At 47.2% G+C, this 9,578-nt stretch overlaps 1 long non-coding RNA gene across 1 annotated transcript; it reads right to left on the bottom strand.

Annotated features, from left to right (window-relative positions):
- Nucleotides 1-6,459: 6,459 nt before the first annotated feature.
- LOC142069693 (uncharacterized) lies at nucleotides 6,460-9,368 on the bottom strand. Its single transcript, XR_012665642.1, has 3 exons — nucleotides 9,298-9,368; nucleotides 8,133-8,198; nucleotides 6,460-7,299 (listed from the first exon to the last, which is right to left on the bottom strand). It is a non-coding gene; the product is annotated as an uncharacterized LOC142069693 (long non-coding RNA).
- Nucleotides 9,369-9,578: the final 210 nt, after the last annotated feature.

The following is a 9,578-nucleotide window of genomic DNA, read 5'->3' as shown; positions in this document are numbered from 1 at the left end:
TAGGAGACTGGGTTGCACACTCCCAATTACATTTTTGCTATGTCCCTCAAGCCGGAAAAGTCCTGGGAATTTAAGGGTGATGAGTGTCTTTCTGTGTTTGTTCAGACCTTTATTGGCAAAGAGTTCCGGGTCTACACGTTCCAGGCGCACAATTCCAAAGGTTACGATGCATACTTCATCATTAGACAGTTACTGAAGGAAAAGATGTGCCTAGAACTGATCACTCAGGGTAGTAAAGTAATGTGTGTGGAAGGTAAGGTCCTGGGCATTCGTTTTATAGACTCTTTAAACTTCTTGCCCATGAAGCTTGGTAAGCTCCCGCAGGTGATGGGGTTTGAAGGGTGCAAAGGGTATTTTCCACATTTTTTGAACACTTTAGAAAATCAAAATGACGTGGGGCCTATGCCCGGTGTGGAGCACTATGGTGTAGAAAGCATGATGCCCAGGGAAAAAGCAGAGTTTCTCGACTGGTAGCAGGCCCACAGGTAGGAGACGTTTGACTTGCAGAAAGAGCTCGTGTATTACTGTCAGCAGGATGTCAAAATTTTGAGACAGCCTTGTATCCTCTACAGAAAAGAGATTATGAAAAAGATGGAGAAGGGAGATCTAGTAGAGAGAGAACCTGGTAAATTCACCGAGATAAAACTGTGTATAGATCCATTCTGGTACATAACACTGGCATCTGTCTGCATGGCTATGTACAGGTTTATGTTTTTGGAGCCTAACACGGTAGCTCTTCTCCCTCCAGACAATGATCACAGGCAGGAAAAAGATATTCGACCCCATCTGTTCAGTGGCTGTTGTATACCTCTCACAAAGAAACTATACAAATACGGCATGCTTTACAGGGTGGGGAACTACAGGTAGGCTCCTACTCTTTAGAGGGTTATGCCAGTGTTGACAGGGTACACACAGCCTTAGAGTTTAACGGGTGTTCTTTTCCACGCTTGTGCCACCTGTCATTGTGAAAAAGCACAAAACCCTATGACGGGGACAACTTTTGGGTTTCTTTATTACAAGACGCAGCTCAAGACCGACTATCTGAAACAACTTGGTTTTGTAGTGAGGACTCTTTGGGAGCAAGAGTGGGAAGTGATGAAAGAAAGAGACAGGGAGCTTGCAGGTTTTTTAAACTGAGCCCAGTTGCCCTAGCCTCTTGTGCCTAGGGATGCTCTTTTTGGGGGAAGGACAAACGCTATGCACCTATATTACAAACTTAACTCCAGGGAAGAAATCCACTATTATGATTTTACCAGCTTCTACCCTTTTGTAAAGAAAACCAAAGAATACCCTCTCGAACACTCCGATATAGTTTATGACAAATTTGGACCCCTTGCAAATTATTTTGGAATTGCAAAAGTTAAAGTGTACCCCACACAAGGCTTCTTTTTCCCATTGTTACCTGTCAGAGTGGGTGGCAAGCTTATGTTCCCGCTACGCCGAACCTGTGCGGAAACCGAGCAGCGGGAGATGTGCATCCATACTGACGAGGAGAGGGCCATCCTGGGGACTTGGTGCACGGTGGAATTGAACGCGGCCATAGCGAAGGGGTACGCGGTGGCAAAAATATATGAAATCTGGCTTTTTAATGAAAAATCTGATGTACTCTGAAAAGACTTCATCAAATGACACCTCCACCGGAAACAAGAGGCTTCAGGGTACCCCATCTGGTGCACAGACGAAGAAAAACAAAATAAGTACATGAATGATTTCTACCAGAAAGAAGGCATGCGTTTGTGCCAACACGAGATCAGGTTTAACCCCGCTAAATGCCAAATCGCTAAACTCTTTCTAAATTCCCTCACGAGTGAGATCCCGCCAGATCAACACATCACCGAGTTTGTGTCGGCAGGCCCGAAAACATACGGGTATAAGCTGTCGGGAGGAAAAGCCTGTATGAAAGTCAAAGGTATTACCCTGAACTTGGCAAACTGTCAATAGATCAACTTTGACAGTTTGAAAGATCTAGTCCTGGACTATTGCACGGGCCTGCGAGAAAACACCTCAAAAAAGAGAGAGGTGCAGCAGCCCTCTATCATAAGGAACAAAAATCAGTGGTAAATAGAGACCAAAAGCCTTAAGAAAACACAGAAAGTCATTTACAACAAGAGGGTCCTAGGAGAAGGCTTTAAAACCCTGCCCTACGGATTTTAAAATGGATACGAGGTGGAAACACCCCTTTTCTGCAATTCTCGCGGGGCCTAGCAACTGTGGGAAAAGTTACTTTATAAAAAAAGTGTTGGATAATGCCAAACAAAACATTGTCTGTTATGCCTGAGAATATTGGATAACCTGGCTATAAAAAGCATTGCAAGATACACATGTCTGGGCTTGTTGAAACACATTTTGAGCAAGGCTAGGCATGCCCAAGAATTTAAATGTATTTTTTACAAAATTCATCACCATCCGGTCGTTTTGCACTAAGTCGTTAGAATACAATTTTAAAATCCGGTCAAAAGATAAACACTTGCTCCGCTGATGTAAGAAAAACACTCGGTGATAGTCGCAGGCGACAGAGCGGGGGTCTTGTAATTGTCTATTGTGAAACACAATGCCTGTGGCATTTTTGTTTAAAAATTTCATAATGCTTTTAGGAAACAACATGCTCTTCGGGGGGTGCCCGTATGAGTCTAAAAGCTCTCCACATTACGCTCCGCCAGACACAAGGCAAGCCAGTGTTCACCAGGTTGGTTGTGTGGATGTGCAATACAAACCTAGGGGTCTCTGAGACAGCTTGTCGCCAGGGAGCCAAATCACAAGGGAACACATCTAAGAAATTCTTTTTTGTGTAAGGCACCTTGATAAGACACACGAGAGCTGCACGGTGTCCATGTTCACATATGGTCAAGCAGAACGTCTCTCCTCTGATTTCTCTCTATGATGTTGTCAAAAACCCCATGCACGATCAGATTGACGGTGATGGTTAAAGCCTTCCCAAAACGTATTTCTGCTCTCAGGTTCCCGGTTTTAATCAGGGAATAGCCATCGGCGCATTCCTGGTCGGGAGACAGGTCAAAGGCAAACAAGATGTAACCCTGTGGAAACTTCTCACGGTCGATTAACAGAGAACGATCTGTCATGTGTTTACCAGCGTCTGTACCAGATTCATGTATTCTCTCACGCAGCATCCTGCCTCCAAGTCTGGTTGCAGAGGCTTGGTTGGTATCTGTTCACCATCCACATACAAGGCCACAAAATTAATATCATAATGTTTAAAATGAAAGGGATTTTTCGTGTAACTTCCACTCAAGGCATAGGACAAACCCTAGGACAAGCATTTTGGGTAACTGTCCCAAAAAACAGGTTCTCCTGGTTATTGACCCTGCTGCCCACGGGGATGCTGAACACTTTCATTCCCACACGGTCCACGGGATATTTAGCATTTGTGGTAAGCAGAGACTCCGCGTGCCCCAGACGAACGCTCAGGGCCACCCGTACTTTCTTCACAAAAAGCGATGCTGATACAATGCGCAATTTAAAGCCTTCGGCTGCACTGCCCATTAAACAGAAAGCGTCTTTACTGCGCGTCAGTTTAATTTTCACATCCACTCCGTTCAACAAATGAGACGTATCTGTTCTGATCTGTCTGTGATGGTGACAAACTCATTGTTCCTTCCTCAGACAGGGACACAGCATAACAGGGGAACAGAAAAGTCCCTCACAAACTGGTGTTCTACAATACCTGTGTGCAGATACAAGGACTTAACCCCCCCTGTGATGTCTGCCCAGAAGGGGAATTTTTGGACGCTGCGCTTGGGGCCCAAACCTAGAATGTTAGCTAGCTCCCTGCTGGTAGAAAACATAAAAGTAAAATCAGCGGATTTAAGGCTAACTTTTCTACCCACAGGGGGTCATAGTTCATGACCACCTCAGGCGGTGGGGGAGGACGAGCCACGGTACTGTTCATATGATCCAATCATTCGGGTATGGACGAGTAATAACCTCGTCGTAGGATAAAACTCTATGCCATATCTTCAAAGGTGATTTCAAAAGGGGTGTTCTCGCGGATAGTGTTCCAGCTGTGCAGGTGTTGTATTTCCACTAACCTCACCTTCCAGGCACCCGGGAGACCCAAGGGCTTAATTAGCTGTATTGTAAAGTTCGAGCTGGTGTTTTGAGGAAAAACTGCAGAGCTGGCATTGCTGGGCAAAGTCATGTAACACCTGCCGTCGCTCATTTTTCTCTCCCTCAGTCTTTGCAGGAGGAATCTTTTTGTTTGTTTGTGTCTAAACGTCAGAATTGAGAAGCTTCCACCCAGCTGGTAAACTTATCGTCCCCGTCCCCCCGGCAAACCATTTCACCAGTAGCTGCTTTTTTCTCCCTTTTCCTTTCTCCGCTAGAACTTTTTCGATCCGGCAAATCCTGTCTCCTTTGGGGTTTACTTTTTGTAAATCTTCAGGGTAAAAAGATCCAGTAACTGTCTCACCCTTGTAATCTTTTAATCGGTATACAGGTCTCTGGCTCCTGGTTAAGGCTTCATCCACTATAAATATCTCATTGGTAAACGTCTGTTCACAACCTTTTTCAAAAGCTCCTTTGGTTTTAGAGAGAGTCTCACGTGGTCGCCTTTTCTAAAAGGGGCAACAACCGGTTTTATTTTAAAACCATCTCTATCAACCATTTCCATATCTTCAGAGAATTGGAAGGGTTAACATCAGCGGGTCTGGTACGTAGAGTTCTGTAAAAGCTCTGGTTGTAACTCTTCATAAAGTCAGGTAACAGGTCAAGGTGGCGAAAGGCATTATGGGCTGTAAAATATCGCCACATCCTCCGCATCTTTTTCAAGTTCTGTTAAATCACTCCACAACCCCTGCTTTGACTTCATTATCAGTAACAAAATGCGTTAACGCTGTGCCGTTTCAACAATCTGCTAAAAGGTCTGTTTAAAAATTCTTTCCACCGATTAGTTTGTCAGTTTTGAGGCACGCGACCTTGGCTAAAAATAGCTTTAAAGGCCTTGGATACCTCACCACTCATCTTGTCTTTTAGGCCTAAGGCCCAGGCATATTTGGATAGAACGTCTATCACTGTTAAGATGTACTTAAAACCGCTGTTGTGTTTGGAGAACCAGTGCATACGGACCAAATCTGCCTGCCATTGCGCGTCCACATCTGAAAGAACGGTCTTGGTTCTTTTAAAACGTATTCGAGCTGGTTTGTGTAAAGTGTAAGCATCCTGGTGTGAAAGCCAAGCTCCTACCTGTCTTCTATTTAAGAAGTCAAGAAACCAAAAGTTTTATGATGCTTTTTGGCCACTTGAAAAAGAAGATTGACCCCGTCAAAGCCCCCAACTTTCTTGGGGGTTTAACAGATTTTCTTTAACAGAGCCGTCTGAGGAGACATGACTCTTCCTGGGACCGTCTTTTACGAACACAAGTATGGAGCGGGACACGTTCATTCTGACACATTTAAATAAGTTTTATTAATCGCCTGGTTTAACACAATCTTTTACAGCCGCCTGAAACAAAGGACGCCATGACCCCTTCCATGAGGGAGTCTGAGCTGGTTCATTCTTCCATTTTTGTCCTTTTCTGGATTTTCCTCTTGAGATCTGGGTCTCAGACAGGAGCAAAAACAGCTGATGCGCGATGGATTTACTCCCACAGGGCTACCGATGTGCAACTTCTCAAAGGCCTCTAGAAAGGCATCGTCGAGCTGTTGAGAGATTTTCAGACAAAAAACAGTGTAAGCACCCCACTGCCTGTTTTTAGATTTATGCAATGCCAGGTCGATTCCGAACCCCATTACACCCCCATGATCGACAGTCGCTTCTTAATCATTCATTTACCTGAGCGCCATCTTTCCCGTTCACCTTGTGACTCCCCCAAGCCACAATCGCCTTCCAACTTTAGGGCATGGACAATGAGAGGCTGTCACACTCACTGGGGTGCCTCACAAAGGTTTGGATTTTGGGGTCAGGTTCCGACGTAGCCATCAACGGTTGAGTCAAAGGGCCCTCCTCGGAACTGTCACTGCTGTAGCGCTTTCTCCACACAACTCCAAAGGTCCTCGGAGCTAAAACAAAATCTGAAGGTCTCACGGGGGTGGTAAAGGAGTCCATGTTTCCTCTCAGCCTTTCCACAATTTCTAAAACATGTCTTCTTGGTAAGAGATGGCTTCCTCTGCCCAGTGCTGGGACTTGTGGGGTGATGGTGCTGCACTCTGATTGGCAGAGGGCGTTGGGAGGAGTTCTTAGAGGGGTCACATGACCCTCTTCTGGATGGTTCACCCAATCCGAGAACCTGCCCCATTTTGGTCAAATCTCTTCTCAGGGCGGTCCTCTGCAGCCAAAACCCATCGCGATTGGTAGAAGGTGGTGGGAGGAGTTCTTAGAGGGGTCACACGAAGCACTTCCAGACGGGTCACCCCGCCCCGGAACTCCCCCCAGTTGGTCAAATCTCCTCTCGGGGTGGTCCCCAGTGGCTGAAACCCCTCCTGATTGGTAGAGGGCGGTGGGAGGAATTCTTAGAGGGGTCACACAAACCACTTCCAGACAGATCACCCCACCCCGGAACTCCCCATGATTGGTCAAACCTCCTCTCGGGGTGGTTTCCAGTGGCTGAAACCCCTCCTGATTGGTAGAGGGCGGTGGGAGGAATTCTTAGAGGGGTCACACAAACCACTTCCAGACAGATCACCCCACCCCGGAACTCCCCATGATTGGTCAAACCTCCTCTCGGGGTGGTTTCCAGTGGCTGAAACCCCTCCTGATTGGTAGAGGGCGGTGGGAGGAATTCTTAGAGGGGTCACACAAACCACTTCCAGACAGGTCATCCTGCCCTGGAACTCCCCATGATTGGTCAAACCTCCTCTCGGGGTGGTTTCCAGTGGCTGAAACCCCTCCTGATTGGTAGAGGGTGGTGGGAGGAATTCTTAGAGGGGTCACACGAACCACTTCCAGACAGGTCATCCTGCCCCGGAACTCCCCCTGATTGGTCAAATCTTCTCTTGGGGCGTTCCTATCAGGGCGAAACCCATCCCGATTGGTAGAGGACAATGGGAGGAGTTCTTAGAGGGGTCACATGACACACCTTGCTTCCGGTCATTTGTCCGCCTTGACCCTGGAAGTAATACCTCATGGCTTGGGACTTCCAGTGACCGGTGGGCAAGGCTTACGAGGGCCAAGGGTGGGGTTAACGTTTGATTGACGGTAGGGCCCTTATACTACTGGAGCGCCTTCTTCTGTTTGTCTCCGTTCCGCTTCAGTCCCCAAGCACTCGGCCAGGACAGATGTCACTTATGACCTCCGTTGCCACCAGCTGGACAGAGGGACTTGGGTCTTTCTTGAGGACCTGGAGAGCTGAAATGACACAGGACAACATGTCAGTATACAGACTGTCAAATCACAGCTAAGCGTGATCACAGAATCTTGAAGTACCAGAGCAGAATGATCACATGGTAAAATGTGAAACTAGGCTCAGTCCTTCTATTGGGGTGGAAAATACATGAGAGATGAATATGCCTCACTTTTCATCTTGTCACCTGTGCCGGAAATAGCTGGAGACTTACTACCTCTGAATACCACGCTACAGAAGCTCTCCAATACAAAGAAAGCTTTAGCTTCCTCCATTGGCTCCCTTCCATGCTCCCAACAAGCGGGGAGACCCTGACTCGACCAGAAAGTCATCCACTCTGCTGTAAATGGAAGAAGGTCCATTGTTTCAATAGCTTCCACTTTTAAGTTTATTTTCCATCTCTATTCAAGAGCCACTGTCTGAGCTCCAATAACCCTGGAATTGAACAGAGGCCAGGTCCAAGCTGCTTTGTGCAGGATGCAGGGCACCTACTGGAAGAAAAATTGCTGGTGGGAAATTTGGGGTAGCAGAAAGTGGCTACAATTTCTCCTCACCTGGGGAGTCCACAGAGAGCCAATAAAGCCCAAAGAGTGGATAGCACTGGCTGCGGAGGGGGCCTTGCCAGGACAACCAGGAGATGCACGGACTCACATCACACCCTCTGCAGCTTCCTCCTTCAGGGGAAATTAAAGCTGACTTTCTACTGGGCAAGAGTGAATTTGTCCTTTGACGTGTGGCTGATGCACTTTGCACCAGTGCTATCGGTTACAGCTGCTTGTCAGCTAAATTCCTTTAGAACTCACGGATGAGCAGAACTTCAGCTGTATTTATTACTTACACATCAGCAGATGGTCCAGGTCCAGCCATTTCATACGCTGCCTGTCTGTGTGTTCCAGGATGATGCCTAAATACACAATGGAAAACAAACAACAACAATAAAACCTTCCCTTGTTGAGTGCAAAGTGATATTAGCAGCCCCTAGACAGGTCTTTGGCCTCTCCTACTGTGGACCTAAGGGTGAGCTGTGGGCAAGAGGATGCTAGTGCAGTTTAGAGTCCACACTGAAGAGAATGAGAAAGACTTTTTTTTTTTAAGAATGTTTACACAAAACCCATTTGCTTTAAAGAGTCTGTGTTCCTCTTGCCACTGCTGTCAGTTATTGGAGACATACTAAGCTAGTGTCTTGGTCTAGTGGTCTGAGCAAAGGACTGGGGCCAGGAATAAGTGAGTTCTAAGCAGGGATCCCACAAGGTGACTGATAGGTGAGACTTAGGGCACAACGCCTGCCTGTCTCACCTGGGTATGCTTGGGAGAAGAGGGCACAGGGCCAAAGCGGAGGAACCTTTTGCCTCCTTGACAAGGTGGTGTGGCCAGGAACCTGAAACAGCAGGCGCTGAGGGCAGGTGGGCTGCATGCCTCCCAATGATGAAGTAGTAGTGAAGAGCACTGAGCAACACTGTGGGTGGGTCTGCACTTTGGGCGAGGGAGATCACTCCCAGTTCAATGGGACAGGCCCACTCTAGCTCGGACAGCGCTCGCATGCTAAAATTAGAATGTAGGTAAAGCAGCACGAGCAGTGGGAGGAGCTAGCCACCTTGAGAATCGACTTTGGGGTTTGGATGGGATCATACTTGGGGTGCTTAAACTTCCTGCTGCTCCTGCCATCGCAGCTACTCTCTATTTTTGGCACTCAGGGCTAGTGCGGGTATGTCTCATCAAGCTGGGAATTAGACCCCCAGCTCCAAGTGTAAACATGCCCTACGAGACAGTGTCCCAGCCTTTACTTCTAAATGACTGCACCATGCTTTCCCTGCAACAATCCCAAAGCACTTTATAGCAAGTCATGATTTCCTCCGACCACCACACTGGAGAGGTAGGGATATTAACATCCCCATTTATGGATGGGAAGCTGAGGCACAGAGAGATTAATGGCTGCACAGTGGGATTTTCTTCTCTCTCCCTCAATGGGAATACCAAAAGGGACACTGGGCATCATCTCTCACCAGCTAACTTGGCTGCAACTGCCCGCATCTCTTCCCAGCTGCTACAGAAGTACGTGATGGTGCTTTTGTACAAGTTCTCCAGCAGCTCGGCATTCTCTTTGGCCTAGAGGAAATCAGGGACACATGAGCTCTCTCTGGCTAGAAGTGCCCTTTGACTGCCAGCACATGCTTTTACGAGCCACAGGTAAATCAGAGAAAGAACAGGTGACTGGGTGGACGTGGGAAAAATGGGGATCTGTGGCAGATTTACATTTTCCATCACCCTCAGTCATATATCCCAC

The sequence above is a fragment of the Caretta caretta genome, chromosome 20 (assembly GCF_965140235.1).
Source record: "Caretta caretta isolate rCarCar2 chromosome 20, rCarCar1.hap1, whole genome shotgun sequence".
Lineage (NCBI taxonomy): Eukaryota > Metazoa > Chordata > Testudines > Cheloniidae > Caretta > Caretta caretta.
This window is presented reverse-complemented; position numbering and strand designations above follow the sequence as displayed.